This window comes from Mus pahari, chromosome 7 (assembly GCF_900095145.1).
Source record: "Mus pahari chromosome 7, PAHARI_EIJ_v1.1, whole genome shotgun sequence".
NCBI classification, from domain to species: Eukaryota; Metazoa; Chordata; class Mammalia; order Rodentia; family Muridae; genus Mus; species Mus pahari.
Genome location: NC_034596.1, coordinates 102,931,243 through 102,942,282, shown reverse-complemented (window position 1 = coordinate 102,942,282; position 11,040 = coordinate 102,931,243). Strand labels below are relative to the sequence as shown.

The window sequence follows — 11,040 nt, the reverse complement described above, 5'->3', positions numbered from 1 at the left end:
GAAGGAGAAGGAGAAGGAGAAGGAGAAGGAGAAGGAGAAGGAGAAGGAGAAGGAGAAGGAGAAGGAGAAGGAGAAGGAGAAGGAGAAGAAGGGGCCCAGCTACAGCAGAACCTAGTCACCTGCCCCAGAGCTGGGATGGGAAGCCATTCCTACTAAGTCATTTAGGTCCCCCAAATGAGATTGCAAGTTACTTAAGACCACACTCGTTAAACCTTTTGGTCTCTCCCACTCGGCCTAGAATGAGTAAGGGCCCAAAGAGCAGCCGATTATGTGCATGACAGCGACAGCACATCGGCAATGAAAACCAAAGACATTTGAAAATAGTTATGAACTTGTGTAGAATTAGCAAAAATAAACCCACCACGCATTAATATAAATAACATGTTTCTTATAAAAATAGCTAGATTCTTCATAGCAGAAAGAAATTAGTGGGAAGGCATTGTTTACATTTTTGTGGGTTACACTGCTGCCTGATTTAATACAAGACAGCTGGGGTTTCATATCTGCTGCGGTATTTAATCTGTGGCAATGGTGCCTGTCGTGTAGCCCCTGGAAAAGTCCTTTACACTCCTGAGAGAAGGAAAGTAGAAAAGGCAAATAACTTCTAGGTGTGATTATGAAAATAGTTTTGACCTGGTGGAAGGGTCTCAAGGACCCCTGGGGTTTTCAGGTCATTGCAATAGAGTACAGCATCTCAGGCTGCAGCTACAGGGTGCTGGGTGGGTGCATAGCTGAAGTGCAGCCTCATTGGATTATTTCTAAGACTAGATAGAAACCCACCCACAAGCCGACAGCTGTGGCCTTTTCACTCCTTTCACCCTTATGGTCCCTCTACAGCAGTGTGCATTTCTTTTAGGGTCAGAGCACATTTCTTTTTTGAGGCAGGATTTGGAAAGCCCCAATGTACCTGCGCCCTGAAGAATGAAGCTGGGTGGGAAGGTCACTTTAAATCACTAGTAGCCAGTGCTGGTGTGGGGAAGCATCACGAGGCAGGGCTAGTGGGGGTGGCAGCTCTGCTCCTTAATATGCTGATCGATCCCTGGCACCCAGCACACATTCATCACAGTGCCATGTGGCCTGCCTGGGACCCAGTGACGAGAATTGAAACTGGCTCAAGCTAATCACTGCTAGATGAAGGTCAAATATAGGTGACTATATATCAGCTATCAGGGTATGAGTGGACATGCCACTGCCTATAGCAGCTGGACACTTACAAAGGGAGAAGCCCGTCCGCAGACTTGACTACAAAAGATGCTAGGTTTTCTCTGCTTTAAAAAAAAAAAAATTGATAATGAAATACCAGAACTCAAACAGCACCTGGGGGAAGGAGAGGAGGCGGGATATGATGAGGGTCAATACTGTTAGCATGTAAATTGCCTAGAGGTGGGGAACACTAAGACCATGGGAGATTAATGGACAGTAACCCCAATGACAAACCACTTACTTAACATTCACAAGGTGCCAAGCCTGAGTCTAACCGCACTGTCCATAAATGAACTCATCTGGCCCTCAAACAAGATGCCATTAAATTAGCAGATGTTGGGGGGGGGGGAGTAATAATTCTGCCCCTGTGGAGGACAGGGAAACATAGTCACTGTGCACACAGACATTGGTGTGAGCCACAAGCTAACCCTGTGGAGCAACAGAAATGAATGCTGTACGTCCGGATACCCAGAAGAGATGTGCTACTGACAGGAGTGAAGAAGCAGAACTGCAGGGCAAGAGGGAGGGTCAGGAGCAAGCACAGCAAGCCAAGACCCCTCCTCTGCATCACAGATGACACGAGGCTGCAGAGAGTGGAGACCCACCCAGGACAGGCTGAAAGGAACACACACACACACACACACACACACAAGTCAGGAACTCTGCCTGCCACCTCACAACCCTCAGGCAAGCTCACTGTAGACAAGTCCCTCCACCTCACACTTCAGGAAGCTTGATGGAAGGAGGGTGAGGATCCTGGCTAACAGCAGGGTGTTCCTACCCTGCTACCACACCTGAGGCTCTTAGCTCACATCGGAAGGCTACATTAGACACCTGGGCCTGCGGGTCATCAGGGCAAAAGGATATGGCAGCTTTGCATGGTGGCACTTGTCTATAATCCCAGCACTCAGGAGCTATGACAAGAAGGGTGCCGTAAGCTCAAGCCAAGCTGGGCCACTGAATGAATTCCAGACCAGTCTAGGCTACAGTAAGGCACTGCCTCAAGAACGAACAAACAGCAACAGCTGGAGACAGAGTCAAGAGAGATGGAGCCCACCATCTCTTCTCTCTCCCCTCCCCACCCCTCCCCTCCCCTCCTCTCCAGTCCTCTCCTCTTCTCTTCTCTTCCTGGGAAATTTGTGGGTGAGTGTGTGTGTGTGTGTGTGTGTGTGTGTGTGTGTGGTGTACATGCTTCGTCTGAAACAGAGCTTGATTATGTAACCTAGACTAGCCTCAAACTTCTTTCCTGCCCCAGGCACCCAAATGCTGGAATTATAGGCAAATACCAGCACACCTAGCTCTGAAAGGCTGTGTAGTCTGTTTTGTAGTGTGGGTTACAGAAGTCCCAATGGTGTGACTACAGCCTGACAGTCCACTCAAAAAAAGAGAGAGCCCAGAAGAGAGCAAGGGTCAGGATGTGTTCCGGCTGTTACACCAGTGGAAGCACCAAGGCTTTTCATTTCTCCAATTTTCTTCTCAAAATCTGACCACTTTTACAATGAAGCAAAATGAAATATAGAACCACCCCTTTTCTAAGACACCAAGAGCCTCGCTATCACCAGGCACTAGACAGGCTCCTTTAAGAGTCTTCTGTGTCCAAGTTTTAAAAGCAACAAAAAATAATTCACTAGACTGTCTCAACTCCTAAGTGTGCCAATTTTGCAATCTGCATTTTTCAATTACATTAAAAGCATTTTTCCAAATTGCTCTATTCTCCCCTTAATGACACAGAATGAAATTGGCTGAGACGCGCTCCCCGAGGAGAGGGCCAGCACCTTCATGCCTGGCACCGCTTGCACATGAGCTGCCCTGGGTGCACAAAACTGGTCAAGTTCAACCACAAAGGCTCCCAGAAAGCAGAAAGCACACAGGGCTAGCCACTGCACTGCTTTCAGTCCGTTCATGTTGGTTCTGAGAGCCTCAGGCTCGTGAAGTAAAGGGAACCAGAAGCAGCTCCAGTGTTGGCCTCAAACTCATCTCGGTTTTCACTAGAGGGAAGAGGGTGTCAGAAGCACTTCACCTCCCACGAAAACAAAGTTCCAGCCCAGAAGCTGACAACTCTTCCCAGAGGCTCTGCAGCCACCGCAGGACAGCACAGGGGACTCTCCACCTTCCCAGGAAGGTGAGAGGGAAGACAGAAGCAGACAGAGTCCAGAACTGTGTGCACGCCCCAGGGCAACTGCCTTCTCTTCCTTGGTCTCCACCACCTGAAGAAGGACCAGATGATCTCTCCATGTGCCCGTGTGTGTGTGTGTGTGTGTGTGTGTGTGTGTGTGTGTGTGTGTGCATGTTAGCACACACAACAAATTCTCTCCTCGCCTTCACCTAATTACCCTCCATGCACTCACTGTTAATCATTCGCTCCCCAAATACCAGACGCCCACCACCACAACCCGCCCCTCCTACCCAGCTGTGCCTCTCATTTCCAACAGATCTGCCTCGTGCTCGGAATAAATTGCCAATCATCTGCATAATGCTCCCTAGCTCCTTCCTCCACGCACCAAATCACTTCTCAACCTCATTTCGTAAAAATCCATCAAGAGTAATTCTTTCAAAACTGAACTAAACCCTCGCTATGGCACTTGGAACCATAAATTCCTTGTCTTTGAATGTGAAATATATCACTTTTTACAAAGCACATCCAAGATACCCTAATATAATCAGATCCACTAACAATGATAAATCAGCGAGACCCTGTAATATATAACAATGCAAACCCAGGCCACCATGGAAATCATCTCTGCTCCCCTGCCCCTTAACAGAGCCCAAGTAGTGAGGCTGGAGAGAGCCTGGGCCCATCTGGGAGAAAGGGCTGCTTGTCAACTGGGCATTCCCAGAGGTGGAGGAGGAACAGCTTGCCGGCTTTGCTCAGTCTCTGTAGCCTATTGCCCTCCCCCAGCCCAATGTTGCCTGCTGCATGACTGGGAACAAGTTACAGCTCTGTGGTAAAGTGTGTTAAAAAGCTGTGACTAGCACATGTGGTGGACCCGGTGCAGCTGCTGACTCCCTGCTCCCTCCTGTGCTCCTGGTCACCACAGAGCTAGTGAACAGCACGAGAAAGCACCAGCTGGGGTCACCTGCCTCCATCACAGAGCCTTCAGCTACCTCTGAAGGCAGCTTGCCTGAGGGAGGCAGCATGGCTCCCTCCTGGGTATCCTAAGCACGAGGTTGCTTCCCCAGGGCTGCTGAGGCTTCACTTTGGACTCAAGCAACTGTCCACCATCCAGTGGCCAGTGTGAGCACCTGGCAACTGGGTGGCCTCAGCAGGACCTGGTGGATGTACAAAGCATGCCAAAGGACGGCCAAGGCAGCTCAGTAGCATTGATCTCAGAAACGCCATGCATTTTAAAAGTATTTATCTCAGGAACATTGAGGATGAAACTCTTTACAAATCCATATGTACAAAAACAAACTATGAAGAGATTCACAAAAGCAGAACCACATTAAGTCAGAAGACTCTAACTGAGGTGTTTTGTGCACATTTGTGTTTTAACCAATCAATATGGGTACAAGGAGGGAAATTCTCCCTTATGCCAGGGACTGGACTAGATCATTTCTTCCCATATCTATGGCAACAGTCCTCATTGATGGGCATTCTCTCTCCTTTACCAGTGATACCTGGGGATCAGAGAGACCAAGTAATCTTATGCAAAGTCACAGCAGTACTGAGCAGCAGTAGAGACATGCACCAAAGGCCAGCCAGTTTAAGGTTCCATTTCCCACACAGGCCTTCTGCTGAAGCCCAACAGTGCAAAGCCCATCTTCACTACATTAAGCAGCAGAAAAGATGGCATTTATGCACAGTGTGATCACTGCAGGACTACTTGCTTTAAAACTCCAGAAGCTACAGGAAACAGCACAGAAGAGACAAGGGCAAGTGTGAGGAAAGAGACAGTCAGAAAACTGTTTGCGGACAGTTTTTCAGTGGGGACTTTGTTTGGGGGAGTGGGGATGGAACCCCAGGCCCTCTACCTGCAGGGCAGACATTCCACCTCTGAGCTATACACCCAGCCTCACAAACAATACAAAAGACAATCTGGTGGAGGGCAAGATAGCAATGATCAGCTGGCCTGTGTCAACATGTGAGATGCAGCAGCCAGGCCAGGGCGGCCTAGTGATGCCCCATGACCAGGGCAGTACCAGCAGTGATGTCTCTTTTCTCCTTCATATCTCATTTATCTGAGTCAGCCAAGTTTCCCCAGTAAGCGTCAGCTTGGCTTTTTAAAAACATGTTACAGAAGCTTGCTATTTGTTATTGAAGAAAAATCTAGAATAAAGCAAATTAACAACACGCAGCTCACAAGCTTTATGTACAGACCTGCCTAAGTAAGAACTCATCCCCACAGCAGGAAGCATGCTGATGTAGCAGGGAGTCCCCTGGGGGGCCTGGCCCAGCCTCTGCATGCACAGCTAGGCAAGGCTGTCTGTGTTTGCCTTTTTCCCTCAGAAAAGGCATCAAAGGCTGAATTCTACCTTTACGTGCAGTGGGTGTTCAAACATGCAGAGCCCAGCGAGTTCACGGAGAAATGAAAGGAGAGCATAAAGGTGTCTGTGCTGGGATTACAGCCAGGAAAGCCTCGAGCTCACAGAGGCGGGCGGAAGGATCACCGCCTGTGACAGCAGAGCAGCGCTGTGGGGCCTGTGACTCATTGTTTTATTTTACTTAATTGCTTTGGCTGTAAATTTTTCAAAACTAATATAAGCACATTTTACAGCTCACAGAACATTTAGAGCATATTAAAATACATATCTTTCCACCGTAATGGTCCTAGTTGAAATGTGTGCCTCCAAAGCTGAGCTTTAAGGCGACGAAAGACCGGCACTCCTCACATCAGTCAGATGGACGGAGCTGGTTTGCTCCGGATCAGAGAAAAATCATCTCAGTAAATGTTACGGTGAGTCACGGATTCTACCACATTCTAGAAGCTTGGATGGGCAAAAGATAGTAAGTCTTACTGTGCCCCCTAGAGGTAAGCAGGATTTTTGCACGTGCACACACAAATCCTCCTAAATCAATGCAGTGAAATCCAAAAAATGTCTTTAAATCTTCATTGATCACTTAACATGAACCAAATCTCATGGCAGATGCTACAGAGAATATAAAAATTAGTCTGGTGTGACTTCTGCATTCACAAAGCTTACCGCCTGTTGAACAGCTCAGATACAGTGAGCCACCACCAGGCAGGGCAGGGAGCAAAGCCCCAGCACCCTGAGTAACAGGAGCACATGCCAAGTCCTACCCAGGTGTTTACAACCTGAGTGCCAGCACCAGGCCAGGAAGACCAAGCACACACATAATACCTCCACCTCACAGGAACACTGGGGCTTAGTTTATAACCACAGGCATCTCTGATATCAGGGAGAGAAAAGCAGCTGCCACTCAGCAGGCCACATAGCAACCTGCAGGCCCAGGGTAGGACTTCCATCCTCAGGTGCCCACCTGAGCCCTCTATGCCCTAACCCATCTTCCCACCACAGCTTATTGGTTCCTATTATCCATTCTGCATTTCGAACTTACTCAGAGTCACACTTACACAAAATGATTTTCCAAACAACCCTAATCACTAAAACTGAGATATCTTATTAAAGCTTCTGCTCGGGTTCCAGCTTAATAGTCACCCCAGGCTTATAGAAGCCTGAATTTTCATAAAGCTCAGGAGACTCTGATGCTAGCATGCATGGTCAGTACTGACAACAACCAAACTACAGCAAGTGTCTTTGCCCAAGGCCATCCCTTGGATGTACTGGGGAACTAGACAGGGGGGTAGGGCACTCCCTCAAGCTTCCTGGCAGCCAAAGAGTCTCACACTAGCATCACCGCCTCTGGCCCACACGCCTCCTGGGACAGGCCACACATCAGCATCCCACACACAGCCCGAAACTCAGGCTTCTTGTCATCCCAGGCAGCCCAACTGCGACCTCTTCTGGCCGTGAAGTGTCACACCAGTCCTGGCACACTTTTCTTCACCACACCCAGAGCCAAGGTGCCAACTCACTCTCTCTTAAAAAACAACATGGAGCACGGTGGCACTTGCCTTTCTCTTAGCATTCTGAAGGAAGAGAGAGGCAGGTCGTTATGAGGTCGTGGCTAGCTTTGTCTATGTAATGAATAACAAGGCAGCCAGGGCTACCTAGTGAAATACTGTCCTAAAAAAAAAATCTTTGGGGCAAGCAAAATGGTTTATCAAGTAAAGGCACTTGCCACTGAGTCCAATCCCCAACAGTGACATAGTAGAAGAAGAACTGCCCCCCAAAGTTGTCCTCTGACCTCCACACATGTACCATAGCACACATGTGCCCCCCCAAACACACATACAAAAAGTAAACAATTTTTAAAAATAAAGTCATCATGATCAAGTGGAAAAGCGCTTGCTTTACAAGTGGAAGGACAGGAACTCAGCTCCCAGTACTCACGTGAAAAGGCTAGGCACAGTTATAGAATCCTGGGGTCCCAGCTTTGGGGAAACAGACAGGCAGATCCCTGGGACATGCCAGCTGGCCAACCTAGTCTATCTTAAAAAGAACAACTGAGGAACAATGGCCAAAGCTACCCTCTGTCCTCCACCTACACACATACACACACACATACACACACACACACACACACACACATACACACACATACACACTCACACACACACATGTACACACATGTACTCACACACATATACTCACACACATGTACTCTCACACACATGCACATGCACATGTATACACACATGTACACATGTATGCACATGTACTCACACACATGTACTCAAGTACACATGTACTCACATGTACTCACACATGTACTCTCACACATGCACATGCACGTGTACACACATGTACACACATGTGTACACATGTACTCACACATGTACTCTCACACACGCACATTTACTCACACACACATACAATATCATCATGGGGTTAGGAATAGCTCAGTGGTAGAGTGTTCACCTTTATGCACAAGGTCCTGAACGCAAGCCCCCAGCAAAAACAAACAGCAGAAGGAAACTCATAGTATCTCTTCAGGAAACTGAAGCCTCTTGTCAGTAATGACCCAGGGTAGGCAAGCTGTTCAGTTCTGCCAATGAGGCCTTCAGGTAAAGACCAACTCCACTGGGCTCAGGCCTACCTCTTCCCATCAGTGCACAGGGAGTTGGCAGGTAGACACTCATGAGGAGACACCTGACCTCTCCATGAGGCAACAGTGTAAGTTAAAGACATGGTAGCCACGGCAACCTCTCCCACCTTCTTGCTCAATTGTTCCCCACATCTGCCAGGCTGCCTCCCCTCTCTAGTACCTACTCTAGAACTACAGCTAAGTTCCCACCAGGAGCCAGGAGCTCACTTGATACTGTAGACACAGATCATGTAGGTATTCATGCTATTAGAGAACCCTCAGGCCTTCCTTGCCAAGGGCATTACGCACCAAGAGAGCGGCCTACTGTAAAGCAAACCCCTCCACCCTGTGAGCATTGCCCCACCATTAGTCCTGAGGGACTGGAGAAGGAGCCCAGGCAACATCCAGGCTCACCTAGAAGGCCTCTACATTCAAACATTGGCCAGTGCACAGGGAACTGTGGGAAAAGGGAAGGCTAAGTATGAACACAGCTTGTTGAGGGTCCCAACAGGAAAGACATGACCCATCTGGCTCGATATAGCTCTTGCTCCTGGCACACTGCCCAACCTAAGACCACAGAATAGATAAACACTCTTCATTGGTCCTGTTCTGAGCTGGGGCTTGACTGTTCAGTAGAAACTGGCCAAGCAAGAAGCAAAGGGGAAGGAACCTAGAGAAGACAGAACAGAAGAGGAAATAACTCCAGCAATCAGGTGAGCTCAAAGACAGAGTGTCCTGTGTACTCCAGAGCCAGCCAGGCACCGCTAGGGGCCTGGGCCCAACTGAAACCCTCAGACAGGCCTCTGGGCATCAGGCTCTCAGGACTCTGGGTCAGTCCAGGATTGCCATGAGCCACCCCAGACCACTGAATGTCCCTCACATAGACTACACAGCCCAACACCACAGGAGCACCAAAGCCTGGCTCAAAGAATTGAAGAGAACACATCAGCCTTCCTAGAGCCAAATAGGAGTCTCTGCATGGTCTGTAAATTATCTGCCTACGCCCACAGACCTACCTCACTTCTGTGCGTTCCGGCCTCCCCTCTCCCCCTGAGAAAAGGCCTCCTGGTGCTGGTAAGCTGGGGCTCAAAACATAGTTGTCAGAGGGCAGCTGTGGCTGGTTTTCTTTTTTGTTTTTTAATTTTATTTATTTCTGTTTTACAATTTCTATTTCACATGCATTGATGTTTTGCTTGCATATATTGTTTGTCTGTCTGGAGGTGTCAGATCTACTAGAACTGGAGCTAAAGACAGCTGTGATCTGTCATGTGTCTGCTGGGAATTGAACCTTTTAGTCCTGTTCTGGACTTGCTTTGTAGACAAGGCTGGCCTCAAGCTCACAGAGATCCTCCTGCCTCAGTGCTTTTAGCCCCGGATCTGCTGAGCCATCACTCCAGCTCCTAACTGCTGTTCTTCAGGCATTGTGCTAGATTGTTTTATGTCAACTTGACACAAGCTAGAGTCATTTGAAAGGAGGGGACCTCAACAGAGAAAATGCCTCCATAAGGTCAAGCTGTAGGTAACACTGGAGGCATTTTCTTAACTAGTGATTGATGGTGGAGGGCCCAGTCCATAGTCTGCATCATCTGCTGCCTCCAGGTTCCTGCCCTATCTTCCTTTGATGATGGACTACTGTGTAGAAGTGCAAGCCAAATAACCCTTTCCTCCCTAGCCTGCTTCTGGTATTTCATCAAAGCAATAGTAACCCTAACTAGGACAGGCACCAGCCTTGGTTTTTAAGACTGAGTCACTCACCAGCCTGTATTTCACCACATAAGCTAAGCTGGCTGGCCAGAGAACCCAAAGGACCCACCTCTTTCCACCTACCTAAACTAGGTTTACAGGTAGGCACCTGTCTTTTTGTGAGGAGGGGTTGAGACAGGGTTTCTCTGTGTAACAAGCTCTGGCTGTTCTGGACTTGCTTTGTAGACCAGGCTGGCCTCAAGTTCACAGAGATCCCCTTGCCTCTGCCTCCTGAGTTCTGGGTAAAGGTAGGCACCACCAGGCCCTGCTTACCCACCCGCCTCTTTTATGTGTATTCTGAGAATCAAGTGCTTGTGATCACAAGCACTTTACTAAATGAACCACCTCTCCAGCCTACACTACATGCTTTTGAAAACACATTTCTCAAGTGATCATGTGAAACAAATATAAGTGTCCCTTTCAAAGACAAGACATCAGACTCAGAGGGAGACCCACTTAGGCCAGAGGCCAGCCACCCTGTACAAGCTGTTGGAAGCCATACTCTTCCAAGGAGAAGCAAGAAGAGACATCACAGCTTATTAGCAAAAGATTAAGAAAGACAGTATTCAGTGCCGGGAGCACTGGGAGAGATGTGATTTTACTACGGCCCCTATAGCTTATTTGTTCCATACATCTCAGGCTTATTTATTCTGCTGGCTATAAGTTGCAGTTACAAGCTACAGTTAAATTTATTGCATGGTGGCACATGTCTTTCATCCCAGCACTTAGAAAGAGGCAGGCAGATCTCTTTACCTTTGAGCCCAGTCTGGTCTACATAGTGAGTTCCAGGCCAGTCAGGGCTAGCCACACAATGAGAGCCTATCAAAAAACAAACAAACAAACAAACAAAAAACTGTATCCCCCTGAAAACAGATATCTAATTTCTCTGACCTCACAGGCAATAGAACATCTATCTCTTCTACCTCTCTCTCTCCTCTCTCTCTCTCTCTCTCTCTCTCTCTCTCTCTCTCTCTCTCTCTCTCTCT

General features: G+C 48.2%; 1 protein-coding gene across 2 annotated transcripts in view; it reads right to left on the bottom strand.

Annotated features, from left to right (window-relative positions):
- Wdr25 (WD repeat domain 25) overlaps positions 1-11,040 on the bottom strand; it is a 134,161-nt gene that overhangs the window by 117,484 nt on the left and 5,637 nt on the right. The gene's annotated exons all lie outside the window — the stretch shown is intronic.